The sequence below is a fragment of the Argopecten irradians genome, unplaced genomic scaffold (assembly GCF_041381155.1).
Source record: "Argopecten irradians isolate NY unplaced genomic scaffold, Ai_NY scaffold_0290, whole genome shotgun sequence".
Taxonomy (NCBI): domain Eukaryota; kingdom Metazoa; phylum Mollusca; class Bivalvia; order Pectinida; family Pectinidae; genus Argopecten; species Argopecten irradians.
Genome location: NW_027187757.1, coordinates 22,158 through 46,987, shown reverse-complemented (window position 1 = coordinate 46,987; position 24,830 = coordinate 22,158). Strand labels below are relative to the sequence as shown.

The 24,830-nt window shown below is 36.8% G+C and overlaps 1 pseudogene; it reads right to left on the bottom strand.

The window, feature by feature from the left end:
• Positions 1 to 315: 315 nt before the first annotated feature.
• LOC138312360 (E3 ubiquitin-protein ligase XIAP-like) lies at positions 316 to 24,830 on the bottom strand (annotated as a pseudogene).

Sequence of the window (24,830 nt, the reverse complement as noted above, 5' to 3'; positions counted from 1 at the left end):
CACATTCCATCAACAATATTTGCAATGTTTCAGACATACTACAGTTTATAGTACATTTTCATTAAAACATTTGTAAGTGAAAAACTACTGGTAAAGTATGAAGCTTATATTTAACAGATATGAACAGGAACAATAGATAAAGGCACATGAGTAATATCATCACACTCTATATATTGCTAAAGTAGATCTCTGGGTTCGGTGTCATTCAGCCACATGTTTGAAGAATAGTCCAGATTTTTGATACCAGGTACAATGTAGCTTAATTGACTGGTTTCTGGTTCTCATAATGCCAAGAACATATATGCTTAACATAAGTCATGTGAGCCAGGTTTTGACTGTGCCTTGTATGAACACTCTACATACAGGACAGTGCCCATTACAGCTTGGGCACACATTTGACAACACACGAGATGGGCGCATGGGAGAAACGTGATGGAGGCATCGTCTTCTTCACATATTCTGCACATTACTTGTCTTTTTAATCTGTGGTTCTCTTCCATCAGCCGTCTTAACTCACGTTCTGTAAAATGCAAAGACAGATTTTTGTTTTACAGAGATGCTTGGAAGAGTATAATTGCAGTTAATTATCAAAATATTGAACAATATTATAAGTTTTTAAAAACCAAATATTATAATACTGTAAATGTACTTATTTCAGCACTAATCTCATTTTAGCACTTTTCGCTCTTCACATGAATTTGTTAAACACTTATTCTTTGAAACCCCTTGATATGCTAATTTATGATTGCGTGAATGTTTTGTGGTTCATGGTTTGTGCTAAAATTTGATTGCGATAAGTATGTTTTACAGTATATAGAACAAGAGGCCAAAGGGCCTTAACAGTCATCTGACAAAATTCATTTTACAAAGAACGAAAAGACAACTTACAGGATTTCATAGCAAACATTTAGCAAAGTTCCTCAATAGGATTTCCGCCCCTCTTTCCTCCAGTAGGATCAGTCTCATTTATTAGAAATCTTATTCTCCTCTCCGACCAAACCACATTTAGTTGTAATTCATGCAAGCATTAAGGAGGAACAGGAATGCAAAGCAAACAAATAAAATATGATTGTCCTCTCCCAATGATGTTTCACACTATATTTGGTTGTAATCCACATATGCATGCAAGCATTTCAAAAGGAGGAGTAGTCTATATGAGGGTTTTAAAACATCAAAGTGCCAAGGCCACTCATAGATGCTGTGATTGAAGGATCCAAACCAAATAAGAAAGAAATTGGTTTTTCATTTAAATATTGAATTAAGTATACTTTAAGTGTGCAGTGTTGAATTTGGGAGTTTAACAAAATATATTTACAGTATACCGTATTTGTATTTATTTTATGATATTCAAAGTTTTTCAAGAATAATAAGTTGAATAACTCATTTTCCTGAAATAACTGTAATAAATTTTGTATCTAAATTATTTCTGAAATAACGATTTCGACACCAATGAAACCGTTCAGAATCTGAGTATCATTTTTTATAATTCTTTTTTTAATTACTAAATTATCAATTTCATCAATGTCTCTTCAAAGACAAAAAATAATAAGTAAACATATCCGTATCTTAATATCCACTTAACATTGAAGAATATTTTCGGAAAAATATAACATTAGAAATATTACCATTTCCGGACAAGTTTTGGTTTCCTTTTTAGAAAATTTACATGGGTTAACGTTGCTTTGACGACTTTTTGACTAATAAATCATGCCCAGATACTTTTGCCGAATAAAAGGTACATTATTTCATCACATATATCACTCGGATTTCTTTTAAATTCACAACATCGCTAGCCTTTAACATCAAGAAAACTTCATGTAATGTACCGGACTTTAGCAAGTCTTCGTAAGCCTAACAGTAACTGGTTGGCGAGATATTTTCGTGCAGAACATTATACCGTGAGTTGTGCTTTGCCGACTTTTGACTCATAATAAAACATGGCCATATACTTTTGCCAAGTAAAAGGTACATTATTTGGTTACTTATAACACTCAAATTTCTTTTGAATTCATAACGCTAACATCAAGAAAATTCCATACAATACATCGGACTTTAGCAAGTCTTCATAAGGCTACCGTACATTACACGGCAATATAAGTTTATTTGTCACTTTAAAATGCTCGTACATATATAGATCTATATCATCATTATATTTTGTAAGTTTATGTTGATAATTTTTTTCCTTTCCCCTTTCAATATGACGCAATTGTCGATAAACAAAAGACACAACTCCCGTTGACAGACACATACTCAAAACTATTAACTTTTACTGCGCAATAATACAGTGTATCATCGGACATAATTCGTCAATGCAGCCAACACAAAAAAACTTTATAAGCGTTATAAGAACTTTCTTTTGTATTAACCTTCCTAACATTTGATTACAAAAATCGATAAGTAGCATGAATTACGTAAAATTTTTAAAAATAAACATACACAATCCAAAATCCACCGAAAGTCTGCCGCGGAGGAAGACAGCGAAGAAGGCGTTGTTCGTGATTTTCGGGAGACTACTATCTCGGAGTAATACCAATATCATAGAGTCCCAACTGAACACTTAAAACACTCCATCCATGGTGTATATGTATGTACAAATTCAATGTCTGTGGTTTTGAATATTGGGGTTTTATTTTTCATACCATCAAGTATTAAGTGAAATGAACAAAACAACTTTTAATTTTCATCGCGGAGTGGTTTCATTGTTTTGATGTGCACAGGCTCGCCGAGCGTACCTAAGAATACTGTTTCACAGCATCAAAAATTTCAGCAATGTTCAACCATGGGGCCCTTCCTTTCTGCCCCAAGAAACCAGACCAGGTTTCATTTATATAAAATATGACTGCCCTCTCCCAATGATGTTTCACACCAAAGCTGGTTGTAATCCTCCCAAGATTTAAGAAGGAGTAGCATTTTAAAAACAAAACTTCAGCAATGTTCCCCCTTTGGGACTTACCCCTCTGCCCCTAGTTGTCTGACCAGGCTCATTCATATAGATATAAAATTGCCTGTCCCAAGGACACTACACACCACATTTGGTAGTGGGGTTAAGGAGCAGTAGGATAATTAATATAAAATATGATTGTCATTATTCATTAATGTTTAACACCAAATCTAGATGTAATCCAGCAAAGGGTTAAGGAGGAGGATTTACAGCAAAATTTAAGCAAAATTTCCTATTTTGGGCCCACCCTCTGCCCTTGTGGTTCCGATTAAGCTCATTTATATAAACAAGAGGCCCCTGATAAATTAAGTAAATATCACAAAACTCAGACTTACAATTTGAATCCCCCACCTCGTAGCATAGGGATGCTACCAGTCAAATAAAAGTGATATCCATTACTTTTAAGTTTCAGAGACAAAACGTGTTACTAAACATGAATTTAAGCAAACTTGTAACCTCTTTTGGCACCTCTCCTTCGGCCTAAGGGGGTTTGAAACAACAATCTGAACTTCTTGAATTTCCAACTCATAGGTTGGCCCCACTCTAAGGCCCTGGAGGGGTCAGCCCAACCACTTGCACAATTTTGAGTCCCTATATATCCCATAGGTATACTACCAATGCCATGAGTGCTATCCAAAGCTTTAGCTTGAGAGAATTTCTTAACATGAATTCAACCAAATTAATTCCTTTGGCTATGCCTCTCAAGCTCCTTGGGGGTCAGTCCAACCATTTGCAGAATTTTGAATCCCCATACATGTAACTGGGAAGGGGGGGGGGGTAATCCATCATGCCACTAATGTCAGTTGAATCCTTGCTTAGTTCCAAACAACTTCACTTTATACAGTCATAAGAAATTAAGCACAAGAAAAATATGGCAAAATTTGACTTTGACCTAAGATTATATGACCGTTCTTAGATCTGAAGTCTGCATGTCGACTCTTTGTCTAATCCTGAACAATTTTATGATAATGTCACATAAATCTCGTCACTTAAGTCTGATTATATATTTTAATTTAAATCATATCTATAAAATGTACGTTACATCAATATCTGGGCTGTATTTTACTAATTAATAAATGTTTTGCTGCTAGTAAAGTATTTTGGGACTTTAAGACCAACAAAAATATGATTTGTTTATGCTAAAATCAAAGATGGTGACCTGTGACCTTGACCTCTGGGATAATGACCATGACCTGTGACCCACTGTTACTGACCTATGGTCATTTGAGTCTTTGCCAAATTCTTCACCTGGCTGTTTCATAAGACAATAAGATAATATACAAATGGAAATATGCAAAAGTTGACCTTGACCTTTGAACATATGACCTTGACCCCATTTCATCCATCTCCTTAGTTAGTTGTTGACAAGTTTCACTTCATAATTAATGTTATCACAAAATGTTCATCAGTTAATTTTTTTTTCTTTTTAGTTAAAATCAAAGATGGCCAGTGAGCAGCCATTTTGAAACTGATTACCCCAAAACGTTACATAGCCAGTCTAGATATCATGGGGTATCATCCTTCCAAATTTAAGAACAATACTCAACTTCCTTCAGTTGTGATTGTCCAAAAGGAACAAAATGGACAGAAGGACGGAGAACCTGATTACCTTATAAAGGGCACCAACATCTCAATATGGGGCCCTAATAAGGATACACACCATACATATCTAGATTGAAGTTAAAGTCACAAATTCCATAATCAGGTGGGGAAAATAGAATCACATGTTACATCATATCATAACAGGAGTATTTCCAGAAATAATCACGATGTTGACCATTAAGCTATCAATACATTAATTCATTTTTTTTTTGATAAAATTATCATACACTGGCATACTAACATGATTTCCGAGGAATAACCAAGTAATATGGTATGCACAAAAATGTATGCATTGAAACATAAATTTCAATGTCATTAAAAAACACAAAAAGTGTACTTCAAATAATATTAACATAGGATCTTCAATGAGTGTTCATTTCATATGATATTTTATGAAGCAAGTAGCCCGGACTTCTGTGGTATCATGGTAGTTAACAATTAATCAACGTTGGTGCAAAGAATGTATCACTACACAAGCTAACTTCCTATGTGTCTACATCTTCAGTTTCTCTTCGTAATATGTACCAAGCAAAAACTTATCAACACTTATCTCATTCATCGTATCGGCTGCTACAAGGCGGCCATGTTATTCTGTCATCTAAGGGAGAGTACTACGATATCGCAGTATTGCAGTACTGAAGCCCAACGTTGGAAACTAGTGTCGAAATTACAAAATACTTTTACCTTTAACAATGCACTGAAGATATGTTCCATTTGTAGTAAAAATAGGGGTTCAAAGCGTAATTATTTCTTTAGAAACAGGATTTTATCCGAAGATAAGGATTTTTATAAAACGTTTTTAGTTCCCTTTTAATAAAACAAGAGATCCCAGAGGGATCTTGGCGCCCACCAAAGAATGATCTATATCTGACAAAGGAAAGATGGATCTTTTCTCTACTTTTTAAACTTTTTTAAACATACTACATATAAAATTTGAGACAGATCGCTTCAGTACCTTTTGAGAAATAGCGGTAACAAACTTCAACTATCAAAATCCAAGATGACTCCTTGGTGGCCATCTTGTTGATCAATCGGTCCCAAATCACAATATGCACAACTAGGGCCCTAGGGGAACCTACATATGAAATTTGAGACAGATCCCTTCAGTACTATCTGAGAAATAGCCATAACAAACTTTAACTATCAAAATCCAAGATGGCGGCCTGGCGGCCATCTTGTTCACTGATTGGTCCAAAAATGCAATATGCAAAACAAGGGCCCTAGGGGAACCTACATATTAAATTTGAGAAAGATCCCTTCAGCACTTTTTGAGAAATAGGGATATCAAACCTTAACTATCAAAATCCAAGATGGCCGCCTGGCGGCCATCTTGTTTTTCCTATCAGCCTCAAAATCTGTATGGCACAAATAGGGACCAAGGGTAACCTCCATGTGAAGTTTGAACAAAATTCCTTCAGTAGTTCTCAAGAAATATCGATAACAAACTTCAACTGCCAAAATCAAAGATGGCTGCCTGGCGGCCATCTTGTTTTTCCGATCAGCCTCAAAATCTGTATGGCACAACTAGGGACCAAGGGTAACCTCCATGTGAAGTTTGAACAAAATCCCTTCAGTAGTTCTTAAGAAATATCGATAACAAACTTCAACTGCCAAAATCAAAGATGGCTGCCTGGCGGCCATCTTGTTTTTCCGATCAGCCTCAAAATCTGTATGGCACAACTAGGGACCAAGGGTAACCTCCATGTGAAGTTTGAACAAAATCCCTTCAGTAGTTCTCAAGAAATATCGATAACAAACTTCAACTGCCAAAATCAAAGATGGCTGCCTGGCGGCCATCTTGTTTTTCCGATCAGCCTCAAAATCTGTATGGCACAACTAGGGACCAAGGGTAACCTCCATGTGAAGTTTGAACAAAATCCATTCAGTAGTTCTCAAGAAATATCGATAACAAACTTCAACTGCCAAAATCAAAGATGGCTGCCTGGCGGCCATCTTGTTTTTCCGATCAGCTTAAAAATCTGTATGGCACAACTTGGGACCAACGGTAACCTCCATGTGAAGTTTGAACAAATTCCTTCAGTAGTTCTCAAGAAATATCGATAACAAACTTCAACTGCCAAAATCAAAGATGGCTGCCTGGCGGCCATCTTGTTTTTCCTTTCACCCTCAAAATCTGTATGGCACAACTAGGGACCAAGGGTATACCTTCATGTGAAGTTTGAACAAAATCCCTTCAGTAGTTCTCAAGAAATATCGATAACAAATTTCAACTGCCAAAATCAAAGATGACTGCCTGGCGGCCATCTTGTTTTTCCGATCAGCCTCAAAATCTGAATGGCACAAATATGGACCAAGGGGACCCTCCATGTGAAGTTTGAACAAAATCCTTGCAGCAGTTTTTAAGAAATAGTGATAACAAGCATTGTTTACGGACGGACGACGGACCACGGACCACGGACCACGGACGCAGGGCGATTTGAATAGCCCACCATCTGATGATGGTGGGCTAAAAATACTAGGCCTAATATTTTAAAGATAAAACACTAATATTTTAAAGATAAAACAATGTATTTGATCAATTATGTGCAAAATGCTGTGAAAACCAAGCGAACTGATTTTTAGTAGATCAATGAGAACATTGGAATTGGCCATTTTGCCCCCAAATCCTCACAGAAACAGACAGGCATTGACTGTATCTTAAATCAAAGTGGCGAGGCCACTCATAGGTGCTGTTCAAGAAGGATCGAAATAAAGGAAAAGAAGCAAATGGTTATATAAATGGGCATTTTTTTCCATGGTTTCATGCTTTTAATCAGGTGCAAGGGAGAGAGGATGAAAGTTCATTTTTGGAGGTTTTGCAGATGCTTAAAAGGCTGTTGAATGAATCACAAATACTTTTCTACAGCTCAATGACTATGGTTAAGTTTATTCTTAGATCGGTGGACATCAAATGATAAGAATTTTTATGTGGTTTCATCATCGTCATGTATATGTTTTATTTTTAGGGGCCAATAATACTGTGCGGCCAAAATATCCATTATTTATTGTAGTTTATTTCCCGATAAACCATGTTCGTGATTTTCTGCAAGATTCACGTAAATCACAGTCCCACATTTTCTTCCATAATTTCAATGTTGTTGAATCAATTTACAGCATATTCCTTCAAATATATTTGTTGACACTGACCCTGACTATATATGTAATCTTTCAATCTTTGATAACTTTCGTTAAGAGAAACTTGTCTTGGACATTCATTGCTTGTTATCGATGAGTCGGCCTACCTTTTGGTTTGGGTGATTTGTTGAACTGCATATTCGTGTGTGACTATTAAACAAGAATCGTCAAGCATCGCACCACTGATGGCTTTAAAACCAATCAAAACCAAGCAACATCTTTATTGCTTCTGGAAATCACCAGCGTAGATTTCACCGTCACTTCGTTCAAACTCACTACAGCGCGCGCCCCCATGATGTGTAAGACGAAACGCCTGAGTACCACATTCAGAATGATTCTACTTTCATCTTAAATAGACAACCACATGTTGTGATGCGAAATGTATAATATGGGTCTTAGGGAATACTATTGACCGACATGTTGGGAGGGTAATTTGTTTTTTTTAATTTTTATTCTCGCTGAATTAGGAAGGTCAATTTTACAATGATGGTCAACGTACGCTAGAAGTTAACTGAGAGTTTGTTGTGCGCTAAGTTTTTATGATAGTGTCGGCAGTATGTAAATTACTTACCGTCACCACTAGTTCTACTCAAAAACGCAGTCAAGGTAAGCATAAGTGATTTGTGCTAGAAGAAAATAGTTTCGGAACATGCAGTGATAATGCAGGCAATTGTCTATAATTTTGATGTTATTTCTAAAACTTTATTTGTCTGATACAGATATTGTTCATCACATTAAAGCTTTAATCATATTACAAAATAGCAAATAGATCATTTTCGCGGAAGGATATGCGTTGCTGGGTCTTTATGTGAAGAAATTATTCGGTCCCATCATGAACTCCTCGGGATTTATCGTAGAAGTAAGCAATAAATTGATTCATAAGTAAGTTCCGAATGTCATGATCTTAGGACCAGTAAAGATGCTGTACAAGTACAGCACCTAAAAATTCTCCTTGATCCTTAAAAATTCCCATACTTTTGACCGCAGAAAAAAGTACTTATTTGGGTAAGTCACACGATTAAGGCTTGACCTCATTTTATCTATTGACAAGCGGACGACAGCTTGACACAAACAAGAGGCCCAGAGGGCCTGTATCGCTCACCTGTTTTTTTAGTAATTATCACAAAGACTCTGACAATTAGAAAAATTAGCAAAATTGACTCTCAAAAGTTAATTTTGAATCACAACCATACAATGATGCTACTGATACCATACAAATATGCTATCCAATATATAGGTTCAAAGACAAAGTAATTTATGACAAATAGTAGCTAATTGACCTATGAATTTGGCAAATCGTCCACTGCCGTATTTGCCGTCTACGGCCCGGGTGGGAGCCCTAATTTGTTTCAATTTTCAAAGCCAATAACACGCTTAAGGAATGCTTCCAATTGCAGTGATGTATATATTGTGTGCTATTCAGGATTAGTAGCAAGAGAAGAACTCGTTTAGTATGGAAAGTAGCGCTTAAAAATTACCCCTTTTGACGTGCCACTTCAGGCCCCCCGGGGGTCAGCCCCATCATTTGCAAACTTTGAATCCCAACCCTATTTAGGATGTACCCGTTGCATTATGAGCGTAATTCCATTGTTAAGGTTGCAGAGAAGAAGTCATTATATGGATTATTGACCACTTTTGGACCATGCCACTCAGGCCCCTGGGGGGGGGGGGGGGGGTCAGCCCTATTATTTTTGCATAATTTTGTATCCCCACCCAATAAGGATGCTACCATTCCATTATGGGTGCTATCCCATGCTTAGTTGCAGAGAAGAAGTCGTTTATATGGAAATAGCCAAATTGACCCCTTTTGACCTTACTCTTCAGGCCCCCGGGGGGTCAGCCCTATCATTTGTACAATTTTGAATCCCCACCCTATAACGATGCTACCATTGCATTGTAAGTGCTATCTCATGCTTTAATGGTAATATTCAGAGAAGAAGGTCGTTGTATATGTAAAAAAAGCCAACGTGACCCCTTTTGACCCACGCCCCTCAGGCCCCTGGCGGGGTCAGGTCCCAAATCATTTGTACGTATTTTGTGAAGTCCCCCTAGTAAGGATGCTTACCATTGCTCATTATGCAGGTGCTCTCCCATGCTTGGTTTCAGGAGAGAAGAGTCGTTCCATATGGATGAAATAGGCCAAAATTGACCCTCTTTGACCACGCCCCTCAGGCCCCTGGGGGGGTTCAGCCCCAATCATTTGGACGCAATTTGTCAGTTGAGTAAGCGTCATCAGGATGCTACTACGAAGTCTAAATGTTGGTTGAAATCTGACCACTGCGGTTATGGATAAGATGAAGTCAATTGATGACGGAGACCAATGGACGCATGACGGCGCGGACGAGGGACGCTGGGTCGCACTGCGGGTATCCCATAAGCTCACCTCGGTCCTTCTGGACCCAGGTGGGTGAGCTCAAAATATGTGCATTGCCGTCGTAACAGTAATCTTGTATTGGTATAATTTAGGCACGGTGTTAGTTGGCTTTTTACAGTTCAGAAACATTTGACGAAGCCTTTTCTGGTATTTTGAGAAAGAAGGCTTCGCCAAGCTTACTGTATGATCAAGGATCATTTACCGATTATTTTTTCGAATCGTCACATTTCTGACATACCTACCAGCTTGCAGTGGGAACACTTTAGAAAATGCCCACCAGGTGGCGCTACGCTTGCCCAAACATCGTAACAAACCTTACCGCGATGCCATAGGGACCGCGACATCATAGGAATTGGAGTATACATAAATCAAGAAGGATTGTTATATATATTGAAACTAAAAAAACAATTTAATATACAGTGGAACTCGGGTTTAACACTCGAACATTGAACGGGCTTTTGACAAGACTTCGATATATCCAAGTGTTCGAATTAAGCGATTTCTCCAGTGCAAGACAAATTTTGCTCTGTTGAAGTTAGATATATGTAAGTTAGTAGCCAAAGTTCCGTGTCCAAAGTCCGTCGGTATATAGTTTGCAAAAAGTTAGCAATAAAACCGAAAATGACAAAGATATAGATTTATTAACATCACAGCAAATTATATGAAACATGCGTACCTAATAATAACGATTGTAACAGAATCATATCAATAACAGACAATTAATTAAATATGATTTCCACTTCAAGATCAAGATTGGTTTAAACGAGTGTATATTGTCACAGGAAGTTATTCTACGCATGTGCAGCTGCAAAGATACTGTGCAATGTTTTACTCACTAGGATGGCTTAGTATACCGTCAAAAATCTATTTCAGAGAATATGATAAAAAAACTACAAGGGCTAGCCTAATATTATTGTTCACACAAAGATAATTGTCACAATGTACGGTAGAATTTAGAAATATGTCATCTTGTGATGGTATGGCATCATACCGAGCTTTGGAAACGATCATGGTTTCAAGTGTACCACCTGTAAAAACAACGATCGGGTTCACTGACTCCAGGATGTGTGATATTGTGACTCAGTGCTGTGTGGTAGAGCTTACTCCGCTTGAATTGATCACACAGATGGCAGAGTGGACACCCTGATTGGGTCACTCTCGCCATGTCGTGTGGGTAATGTTTATGTAAGTACGGCTTCGTTGAAATCGCTGATGATTGTTATGAAGTAATACACAGGGTATTTGCAAAGCATTCAACATTTTTTCAGTGGCACTGTAGTGTAGAAAGGGTAATTGTACCTGCTGGAGTACATTACAGATATTTAATGTGATTCTCACATGTCAGCATTGCCGGTGCGATCTAATAAGGCGGTCCCTGAGAAAAATCACGCTTTCGAGTTTGTACAAGTCATTTCAAAGTATCATTTTCTTGCCTAGTTCGGACCAACATTTACAATTTGTGATCATTAAAAAGTTTTTCGAGTTGTCCGAATTAAGGAATTTCCTAAGCTTTGTTGTTAACCAAATGTAGTGAATTCGGTCGAGATTTTGGCGCAAAAGTTCATCGAAAATATTGATCAGGTGTGTCTGAGAAGAGAAGAATGTCAAAATGATGAATTGCTTACGGCTACGGGACTACGCATGACGATAGGACAAGAGGGGGGGCAAGTAAGAAAAAGCTCACATTGATATTTCATGCTCAGTGTGACTTATTAAAATCTACGTTGAGAAGAATTTTGTTGTGTTGTGGGTAACTGTGTGTGTTGTTTGTCAAGGGCGTCATACAAATCCTGAGGTCACCCGTGCATTGGGTATAGAAGCGACCGTCAAGTACTGACGTCAAAATGAGCGTTCATTCAAAAAAACAACTGCTAAGTTGTATCCAACAAGTTGTCCCAGCTAGCAGAGTTACGTTGGTGGTCCGTCATCATTTTCTAGTCGGCTTGTCCCGTTAGTGCGGGATTTCTTTCGTGGCATCGTCGAGTTTTTCTCTGTGAAGATAAAGATAAATGTCACGACATCAGAGCCACCGGTTAGGCATGTCATACCACTTTTAAATGGTTATATCACAGTTCAAAATGTAATGAATACACGTAAATACGTTGGCGGAAACGATGGAGGCATACGTGTATTATATACTGTCTAAAAACCCATTTTTAACGGCTGCTGTGAATATTAAGTGAGCTATGGAACTCTCTAAGTGTTTTAGGACTTTTAAAAGCTGTAAAACGTAACCTTAATAATTCTTCTGCCAGAACAGCAGTTACAATAAAGACTAGTATCTACTTTCACAGATACCCTGTGTACAAAATACAACAAGATACGGACATACGACGATAGTGCCAGCGTGGGCTCTAAACGTCCAAGGGTTATCGGATTCCTTAGGGCATGGGGCCAGTTTAGTGTTGAGCGGCTATAGTGCAGCTGAGCTGCGGGTATCCGTTATCATATTGTTTTAGAGGGGGTGCCGGGTGTCGAGCCGCAAACATGTAAATTTGCTGACATACAGGAACAAGAATGCCAAGGGCCGCTTTCTGGGGACGGGCGTGAGTTTCCTGTGCGCATGGTGATGGTAGAATAGTTTTAATTTCTATTTGCATGTAAATGAAGTACACCTAATTGTTACAGATATGTTTTAGGAATGTAATTTGATAAATATATTTGGTGGTGTTTTATAGAAAGATGTTTTTATAACCACCTAGTTTACCTGGGTGAGTTTATCAACGTACATATGTAACAAAGTCTACGTCTTTTATATTGACACAGAGGTTTATTTATATATATATATACAGAATTCCAAAATGGAGATGTCATTTATATTTACATGTAATTATGTGTTGCTATACATTTATGTTTTCTAGTTATATATTTGCCGTTATTTAGTTATGTGTCTACGATTTAATTATAATGTGACTCTCAAAATGGCGGTTTCAGACAACTGTTGTATACAGAAATGACACTTTCCTAAGTTATAATTATTATTATTGTACTTTTAAGTAATATCTTTCCATTTACAGTGGCAGAAGCGGATGACAGAAGCATTTCTGTGGGATGAGACAGTGACTCTGAGTACAGCAGTGAATGAAGTTGTGGGTGATATATTAAAAGTGGTGAAACTTTTTTGCTGTGTTTGTTATTATTTTCAATGGCAAATTAGGTCTATACATATCTGATTAACGTTGGAAAGCCGTCGAAAGCAGTTACAACATGACGTTGGAACAATGTCTGGCAACGTTATCAAAGCGTTGGGATCTGACGTCTGGACAACGTAGATCCGTTGGACCAAAATACGTCTGTGCAATGTCATAATCTGACGTAGGGCCCACCTAGTGTCATGCATTGGGCCAACGTCTGTCTGACGTGTTGCTGCTAGCTGGTTGACAGTCACTTAATATCAGGCAAATTATGTGATAATAGAGATAGTATACCTGAGATTAACGCCATACATCAGTCGTGAGGGACCTGTAGCCCTGGAATACATAGGCCTAACACCTTACTCACCTTCTGGATCATCACTGTTTGTGTTAGATATGTCCTCACTGTTTGGTAGTTCACTATCACCGGAAGTATTACAGTCCCCTTCATTAATACGTAGGATTTCTATCAGTATATCTGTACTGAGGATATCACTCTTCCCTAGAAATATATTGAAATGTTGCATAAAAAGTCTGGTTTGGAAGGATTTGTTTTTGTGTTGCATGCTTATGACAGAGAGACTATTGTCTGATCAATGCCAGTCAATGAAAGACTGATCTTTTCTCTGCTTTTCCCTTTTCTTTCAGTGTTATTTATTCAATAAATTATTTGACAACATGACACACCTAGTCTGTAAATAACTAGGGACCAGGATTAACACATATATGAATTTTGAGAAAGATCCCTTCTGTACTTTCTGAGATCTAGCGATAACAAACTTTAATTGTCAAAATCCAAGATGGCCACCTGTCGGCCGTGTTGTTATCTGAATGGTCCCAAAATACAATATTCATAACTAGGGACAGGAGAAATCTACATCTGAAATTTGAGAAAGATCCCTTTGATCGATAAGTACTTTATGAGATCTAACGAGATCACTTCAGTACTTTCTGAGATCTAGCGGTAACAAGAATTGTTTACGGACGGACGTTGAATAGCCCACCATCTTATGATGGTGTGCTAAAAAACAAGAGCTGTTGGAGAACAGCAAAGCTCACCTATTCAGAAGAAGTTGATGTTGTATTATCACGTTCAGCATCTATACACATTAGAAAAATAAAATAAAATCATAAACACTCAAAAACTTAAACAAGGAAATATGACAAATTAACAGACTCAAAAAACCCCTAAAGGGCCCCAAATTGGTTGTATTATCATGTTCACCATCCCTACACATTAGGAAAATAAAATCATAAACATTTATGATGACTTAAGCTTAAACAATTGACGAAACAGAAACTTGCTCAAAAACTTTAACGTAAAATGGGACGCCAACGCTGACGCCGACGCCGGGGTGACAACATTAGCTCCCCCTATTCTTCGAATAGGCGAGCTAACAAGAGCCATGATGGGATTTTTTTAATGCTTGGCAGCAAGGAGCTATATCGAGGCACTCATTACAGTTATATTTGCTATAACAAGAGGCCAAGAGGCCTTGACGGTCACCTGTGTGCTGCTACAGAAAAGCATTGCAAAGTTGGTTCAAATCTGTAAAAAGTATTTACAAATTAGAATAAATTTTAAAGTTGAACCTTTTAGAATTTTTATTTTTTGTTTTTCATTTTGATAGTGTATTATGTTACCAAACCTTATGCTTAAATTCCAACAAAACCAAACAAGAAGTCAGTCATGAAGTGTCAGTGATTTTATAAATTTCACTTTTTAATCTAAGAAGATTATTTGGTTCCATCAAATCTGTGAATTCAGAATAAGATTTTTGAAGTTATAGCCTATTTGACCTCTTTTGGCCCCGCCCCTCTGGCCCATGGGGGTCGGCCAGGCCAGGACAAATATGGATATGGTGTTAAAATGCTATTTCAGGCTAATAATTCTAACCCAGTTTGACTAATTTCCTATGAAAAACAAAGCAAATAATGTTCATAAATGTGTTTTTCTTATATGAACTATAGTAAATATGACGCCCTACCCAGGGGAAAATCTGAGATCCCAGGGCGATGAAATTCACAATTTTTGTAAAGGGCCTTATGGACCTTCCAATCTATGAAGAGTATCAGGTTTTATCAAATCTGTGAATTCAGAAGAAGATTTTTGAAGTTTATCCTATTTGACCCTTTTTTGGCCCCGCCCCAAAGGCCCCTGGGGGTCGGCCAGGACCAATATGGATATGACGATAAAATACTGTCTCAGGCTAAACATTCTAACCCAGTTTGACTAATTTCTTACGAAAAATAAGCAAAAAACATTCATATATGTGTTTTTCCTATATAAACTATAGTTAAACTTGATCCCCTCCCAGGGGGAAACATGAGACCCCAGGGTCATATAATTCACAATTTTTGTAAAGGACCTAAAGACCTTTCCATCTAAGAAGAGTATTTGATTCTACCAGTTCCAGAATTTTAGAAGAAGATTTTTTGAAGTTTTAGCCTATTTGACCCCTTTTTGGCCCCGCCCCTAAGGCCCCTGTGAGTCAGTCATGGAAAATTTGTTAATAGAATTCAATGGCCATTTCATAGGGATAATTCTGACAATATTTGACTAATTTTCTATTATAAATGACCAAGTAATGCTCCAAAATGTGTTTCACTATATAAACTATAGTAAACTTAACCCCCTCCCCAGGGGGAAACCTGAGACCCCAGGGTCATATAATTCACAATTTTTGTAGAGGGACTTGAGACCTTTCTATCTATGAAGAGTATTTGATTCTACCACATCTGTGAATGGAGGAGAAGATTTTTGAAATTTTAGTCAATTTTACCCCTTTTGGCCCCTCCCACAGCCCCCTGGGGGGTGGGGGTCATATAATTCACAATTTTGATCGGCCTTATGCCTTAGAAGGTTTGTGCAAAAATTCATTGAAATTCCTTCAGCGGTTTTTGAGAAGAAGTCGAAAATGTAAATTGTTTACGAACACACGACGGACGACGCACGACGCACGACGACGGACAAAAGGCGATTAGAATAGGTCACTTGAGACTTCGTCTCAGGTGACCTAAAAAGGGCGAAAAATCTGACATCATTTTTTCCTCAGTAATATGGTATAATAATTAATTTTTCGCTGTTATCACGTAGAATGCTGCATTCTGATTCTTCAATGTTTTCTTTTCATTTTTCTGATGAAAGAAAAAAAATTAAGCTCCGCCCACACTTGATAATGATTGGACGAGTCAATGGCAAAGTGTCACATTATGGCGAGTCTGTCGGGGTTACTATTTTTCATGAATGGAATATATCTGTTTACTATTTTTATGTCGTGTGCGACTCGCTGACAATCAACAATGTAAACAACACTTATTTACAATATCGCTTACCATGTAAGAAATTTAAATACTGTTAAGATTGAATCAATAACAGATTTATCAAGAAGACAAAACAAGATTACGGTACTGTACCTGTGGTCTATTTTATATTTCACAATCTTTGAGGCATCGATGATATAATATTAAACTATGGACTGAATGCAAATACTAACATCATTTCACCACTGGTCTACTCATTACCGCTTGTCCAACATGCATGATGTTATAAATGTTACAGGAATACAACACAGATTTTATGCTCTGTAAAAGTTTTTGTTTTTATGCTTTATGTGGGTTAAGATGAAAGCACTTTAAAATTATTGTAACACGTACTATAAAAATGTGAAATGAAATACAAATTAGAATTGATGCACAGTGAAGTTTCCATGTTTTTGATCTAATATGCAGGTTTAGATGAAAACGTATTACCTGCAGAAGTCCATTCACAATACACGTATTACTAATAACACTGTGAAAATGTAAATTGAATTTGTAGACCACATCTACATTAAATTTTTCAATTAGTTTAAAGGGTTTTAATGCATATATATAAGTACTCATTTCACTGTATGATTGTTGTAGTGGTTGATTTACTGCCAAAATTCATTTTGAACTCTCAATTATTATTTGTACACGTAAATTATGATATATGCATTCCATAATTCTCAAAATATTGGTAACTTTTGGTGGTGAAAAACATATTAAAAGCTCTTCTTGATTGGTCAGTATGGAAAATTACAGCACATTTTTTAAGATATTTACTTTATTATCTCCCCTAGGATATTTTATGAGCACCATACATGCATGTACAGTAGTATTTTATTTTAAGAATGATTTGATTGAAAATTGATGATGATTGAATATAATTAATTTTCAAATTCATTTTATACAATAGTAGATAGTCGGATGTTGACGCATCAAACACAAAAAACGCTGAATGATGTTATAAAAAAAATTGTACAGGTAATTTTTCAAACATTCTGGCAGCTGGCACTCTCATGTATGTTCAACCCCATCAAATATCTTCTGTCTGCCTCTGTGTCTGTATCCATAAAATGCTAAAACAACATCAGGTCCCCACCTATTGTATTAAATGTTGTGTAAATGAAGGGTGTGTTCTTGTTTCTCCCACTTTTTTTATAATAACATAGGGGCAGTTATGTTGTGACAGCAGTTAAAGTCTGCTTCACATATCCCTTACCTGGATTTTACCTTTGTTCTCCCACATTACCTGGATTTTACCTTTGTTCTCCCACATTACCTGGATTTTACCTTTGTTTTCCCACATTTACCTGGACTTTACACAATGTTTAAAGTTATCTAATTTCATCATTATTTAAACAATATTTACATATCATATACCATTTTCATCAGCTAAGTCTATCGAAGACAGTTTATAATATATATACGATGATGTTTTAATAGTTTTGATTTAAGATTCTGAGGGAATATAAAGCGATGTTTTAATTAGTTTTGAATTAATACATTTTCAGATAATTTAAATTATAGGACATTATTTTTATTTTGTTGTCAATGATATTTTATTGATCTATTTAATTGGTGTGCTTAATACTAATAATGTGCGATTGATTTAATTACTTTGATTTACTCTGACGCTTAATTTGGCTTGTCCTCCACTAAGTACGTATGTTAATTAATACCTGTGGTTTTGGATCCAGCGATTGCAAGTATTTAATAGATGAGTGAAGAAATCAGTAATCAAATAATTAAGCATACAATGTATGGTTTTCGTAATTTGCCACATAGAAGTGATGTTTTCTTAATAATCTAAGGCTTCTAATGCTTTTGTTTTATGGAAGTGAATACATCTAAGATATGTTGTTTATATGTTTTAAATGTGTTCTGTTCAGCATCCAAGATATATGTTATAAGTATATAAGGACATCAGAGAGGTTTGACTATCACAGTTCTCTATCAACCACTAACATGGGCAAAACGCACAGATTCAGGTGTAATTTCTTAGAAATAAATTTGGAAGACAGAACATTGCTTATAATGGTTATATCTACTGTGTGAAGAACAACAGAGGAGAACGCACCTACTGGAGATGCACCATACCCGACTGCCCCGCCTTACTGAACTGAACCTCCAACTCAACCCGAAAACTGTTTTCCTGGACTTCGAGACCGCTGCCCAGAATGCCATTCACTCCGTATTCCCAGCAGCCATACTGAAGGGATGTTTTTTTTTTAATTTCACGCAGTGTATTGGAGGAAAGCCCAGCAAACCGGACTTCAACAACTCTACGCCGACAACGATGACATCAGACGACTGGTATGACGAACCGCAGCCCTACCCCTAGTCCCTTTAATACCATATAGAAGATGTCTGGTTCCACACACTTAACGATCTTGAAGATGCTGATGTACCACACGACACCACCGCATTCACCGACTACGTCATTACTCGGTGGATAGAGCGCGACCAATTTCCAACCGCTCTGGAACCACTTTGAGACCGAGGGCCCTCGAATAACGAACCACGTAGAAGGATGGCACAACAAACTCAAGAAGAAGGTTGAACACTCCCACCCAAATATCTACAGCATTATCCGTGTGTTTCAGGAAATCCAGGCCAACAACGAGATTACGCGCATCCAAACACGCAGCCGGAGGACAAACCAGACCCAGAACTAATTGTACCGAAACATCGACAGCCTCGCTCCTTACCCAACTGAAGGAACGCTTGGAGACTGGCGCAATGGATGTGATACAGTACACTGACGCACAGCATCCCATCTTCTGCATTTAGAGTGATGATAACAAACTTTCATAAGATGTGCATCTCATTAATGTCCAGTACGTGCTTTAGGTTTCATATGTTGTACATGTGTATATATATGTGTGTGTGTTTTAATTTTAATTAATTATCCCTCATTAATGTTAAGTGTTGTGCTTTAAGTTTCATATGTTGTACATATAAACGTTTTAATTTTAATTAATAATCTCTCATTAATGTTAAAGTGTAGTGCTTTAAGTTTCATATGTTGTATATATTTATTTTTGATTTTAATCAATTATCTCTCATTAATGTTTAAGTGTAGTGCTTTAAGTTTCATATGTTCTATATATTTAATGTTTTAATTTTAATTAATTATCTCTTAACAATTAATGTTTTATTACATTTAACATTTTAAGATAGTGTGATAAAATATGAAAACATTTGAAATGGGAATAAAATGCAGAATATATTAACCGTTAAATTTTCTCCAGTGTTTGTATAATTCCTTTCATCTCGAAAAAGTGGGAGAAAGAGGAACAAATGAAGGTATCATACATCCATTTTTGTATTTATAAACATTAAATGCTTATATAGCTATAGTCCTGAGATAATCCCTGTTATTGATCATGGTATTGTATAATGAATCTGATGTTAATCAATACATGACACTTTAACAAACTAATTGATCATTAAAAAATATCTATACATCACATGTATATACCATTTATTTATTTGAAAATATAAGGTTTCAAATTTGCAATAACATATATATCTGCAGGCATGTTAATAATGCTTCATTATATTAATGATCGAATCATATATATATCAGCAAAATATACCATGATATTAACAATTAAAGTTTCTGATTGTCCATTTAATTTAATTGTTTATTATTTTGTGATCACATAAAATTAATTAAAGAATTTCTTACATTTAGCTTTTAGATATTATCAATTCTCTATATATATAATCATTATTATTTCCATACTATATTACACTTATTTGATAGCTAGTGCATGCAGTTTGTATAAACACCGTCGCTTTATTAGTGTATATATACTTAAAATGCAAGTTTCATAATACATCTGTACACTAAAAATGTATAATCATATTTTCAAAACAAATTTTATCTCATAGTTTGGTTTGGGATTGATGTTTATTCTCACTGTTGTGATTATGTGGTTGATATACACACAGGTAATTTTTATAAGTGCCCTCTACCTGTATCAGTGTCAGGTGTGACCCCCACAGTGCTGTTATGTAATACAGGTAGACCAGGTGTAATTTACTACCTGTACAGTCACCTTGTCACCTGTATAGGCATATATTTACTGCTGATTTTCTGTTAATTTTTTCAACATTACCAATCTTTATTTGGAAAGCATAAACAGACAATGGGGGGATACTTTTTTGATAGGGGGGGATACTTTTTTGATGGGCAGAAAAAGTATCCGGATACTTTTTTGATGGGGGATACTTTTTTGATATGACACCGGAATTCGTTTTGAGCTCTTACTTATTTGACATTGCAAAAGTAAAACCTATGCATTGCAAGTACCCACGGTATTGTAATTCTCAAAATATTGGTTAATTTTGGTGCTTTGTTAGCAATTATGCCCAAATCAGTATTTTACAGCAATATAACTAAGTGTATATTCAGATGAAACACAATTAACAGATATTTTAATGAAAAGTCACATGTACATGTATGAACCAGCACTGAATTATATGCATGTACCTTTTAGACAACAATTTAAATCACCTAAAATCTGTCTGATTGACTACTACATGTATATATCAATGTTTTATTTTTGCTCCTAAATAAATTTTGAAAAAATAGTTGACAGCTTTAGGATTACCTTTTGCCCACAGGTCCTGAACCACTTGTTTGACTTGGTCTGGGGAGTATCCTTGTTGTACCACACTCTGAAAAGCTGCTAGGTCCTCGCAAACAAGGTCTTCTGGACTTTCGCACACTTTTCCCGAAGTTTTACTATTGCATTTCTCGTTGACCTAGATGGATAACAAACATGTTGATAAACATGAAGCCCAGAGGGCCTGTATCGCTCACCTGGTTTTCATTAAAGTCCCAATATACGTAACTACCGTCATTTTGTCAAGATTCAGAAATAATCTGTAAAAAATTCTAGTGAATAACAGTGCATAAATTAAACTAAAACGAAGTAAAGATGGGTGGGTAACTGTAAGGAGACTTTTAACAAAAAATTCCAAAGTCATGTAAAATAGTTTACGTGTGGACCACTGACTAAAACAACAAACCGAAGTTGACGTCGAAGTCTGCACCGGTTGACACAAAGTCTTCATTTTGTGTTTTCGACATTTGCGTTAGATTGGTTGTTATTTGTAGATTATATAATGGAAAAAATTACATAAAATAATAACACTGTTAGGAACATAATTTTTATGAAAAAGCTAGAAGTCTATAGCTACTTTCACCAGAATTACTTTCAACTTTATTATCCAAACAACACAGAAGAGTTCCAACATAGCGAGCGAGTTTTCAGATGCTGCTATATCAATAAACACGTAAAATATCATCATAAATGTAGATTACTTACCTTAATCTAGGGAATATCTATATAAAAGTTATCAATATCTGGGCTGTATTTTACTGAAAAATTTGCAACTAGTTACGTATATTGCGACTTAAGTGTAAATTATATTTCTTTCATATGAGCCCCCATGAATGCCCTAGCCTATGACCACTGGATACAGTTTGCACCTGTGAACCCATTTTTGGCAGTACAGGATCTAAAATTATAACCATCAAGTAAATGAAGGGGAAGCATTCAGAGTATCACCATTTAAGCAAAATCTGTTCTTTTTCCCCAAAGCATATATATATTTCTGGCAAAATTTGGTTATAACCTTTAAAGCACAGACCGGTAATGAATAGTAGTGATTTAGGGTAATTGTCTTTAATTCCTCTTTTGGGCCCAACCCCTCGGTGATCTGGGCTAAGCCCAAAGATTTAAACATTTTGAGTTTCCACCTCATAGGAATGCTACATATGAAATATGAGATTTATATATCCAATAATTAGTTTCAGAGAAGAAGTCGTTTATATGAATATAGCCAAATTGACTCCTTTTGGCCCGCCCCTAGGCCCCTGGGGGGTCAGCCCAATGATCTGTACAATGTTGAGTCCCCACCCTGTATAGATGCTACCTATGAAATATGAGCCATATCCAATGGTTAGTTTCAAAAAAGAGGTCGACCGTCATTTATATGAATATTGCCAAATTGACCACTTTTGGCCCAGCCCCTCAGGCCCTTGGCGAGTCAGCCCAACGATTTGTACAGTTTGGAGTCCCTAACCCATAGTGATGCTACCAGTAAAATTTCATTGAATTCCTTTCAGCGGTTATGAAGAAGAAGTTGATTGTTGACAGACGGACAGACGACAGATGCCACTGTATGGCATAAGCTCACCTTGGTCCTTCGGACTAGGTAAGCTAATAATGAAGTGGTCACATATGTCAACCGAGTTCAATGAAAGAAATCTGATGTTGACTAGTTCTAAAGTTCAATATCATTAAATTGCCTCATAAATTCATCATTTTTTGCATTTATATTTTAGAATTTTATTAAAACTCCCTACAGATAAGTACTACAGATCTAGTAGAATTTTATCAGATAAACATGCAAAACCTACCACTCTACGGAAATCTTCATACTTCATCTTCAATCTGTTCATACCTGATCATCTGAGGTCATTCTTTCATACACCAGACGAATAAAGTCAGGTCCTTTGCTCTGACGTATATATCCACACCTTGGAAACCATCGTGCATGCTCAATCCAGGGGTCATCACCATCCTCCCAGTTCCTCAGTCCTCCCCCACAAAAGAAGCACCTCGTATAATCTGCATATCCAGCATATACCAGTCCTGCCTCCGCCATAAGGCAGGGAGCCTGTGATCCTGACCATCCCCTAAATGAACTGATCCTCACAGTTAGAACAGCATACGCTGGGTATTTGGGCTTGTCAAATATTACTCCAAGAGGTGCTAACTTTTTGAACCACTGAAACACTAACTGAACCGGAAGTGGAACTGAAGACACCATGACTGCGCTCGCTTTGGACCGACGACCTATGCGGTATACCTGAAGCTTCAACATTCACATGTGGTCTGGTATAACGCTGCCCGTTCCTAACACTATCATGCTTACCTTCAGTTGATTGTCCATTTTGAAAACCTGCATTAAGGCTTCTTTCCATGTGCTGTGTCATAGGGTGGGTTTCAGATGCATTGTTATAGGAAACCCTTATCGGTACATGTCTGACCGTTGGAGGATAAGTCGGTATCGGTTCCCTTTCATACATACAATATTCACCCGAAGGATTCTCCTGTTGTGTTTCATTATCCCTAGTTGGTGTATTGATAAGATGAGTGTTACGTCCACCTTGGCCACTGTTATTATCCGATACACCCACTGGTGTTCCATTTTGTAGATTTCTATCTGATGCAGAATGATGCTTATTATGAAGAATAGGCGGTCCGTTATTTGTCGCCAATGCTTGAGAAGTCGCTAAGGAAATTTGAGAAAATTTTGCATCATTGTTGTCTCGGGGTATCGGAATGTTTGCATTGTCTGCATCATTCACATGCCTGCACATAGGAGATATCCGTCTGCGGATTTCAAATGGATCTTCTCCCGCAATCCAGTTTGCCCGGCATTTTCCACATGAATAACATCTCACCTTGTCCAAAAAACCTGTATGGTAAAATCCAGCTCTCGCCATTCTGATTGGCTGCATGTTCATATCGCAATGAGCAGATAATGACTGTAACCGTAACCATTCAATGTTCATCGATTGTGAAATATCGCCATTCGCAGAACTTTGGAAGAACAGATTCAGACTTGATGGGAAAACATCTAGATGTATTTTTTGATGTGAAAGTTGCCATAACAATGAAAAGTCCTGTTCGAATCTGAAAGACGGACACAGCCTATAGCTATCCGCGACACTATTTACATCTTCTGTAGTCACTAAACATTTGCTGAAACATGATTTATCTATTTTTGATACAACATCATTATTTTGCATAACATTCATAAGTCCTATGATTATCAATATATGCATAATAATGTAGAATATCCTGATGTCATGAATAAAACACCCGATGGTAGAAAATATGGTTATAAATATGATGATTCTATCAATAACCAATGCAAGTTTTCTAAAGCATAAATCTAAGGTTTTCTATAGATGATTCAGAAAACACTTTAAAATGTCCAGATTAAGGAACTTATCACATTGTACACTGGAGTTTATTTGGCTTTCGTAAGACTTATTTCTTTTTTTCAGGTTTCAGTGGCCCGTTAGATTTACATGAACGTGTGCATGACTTAGATTTGTTTCCAATTACAACTTTTTGGGCGGATTTTGGCTGCTGATGTGGTTTACACACGGGTATTTGATTGCTCCATCTGACTGTGACCGTTTGTGTTTGGGATGGAGAATCGGATATTTGTCACTTGTGTGCTCAGAACGCCGACGACATTCGTCTGCATCGTGGTGACCATAGCTTGATCCTTGGATAGAACTCAT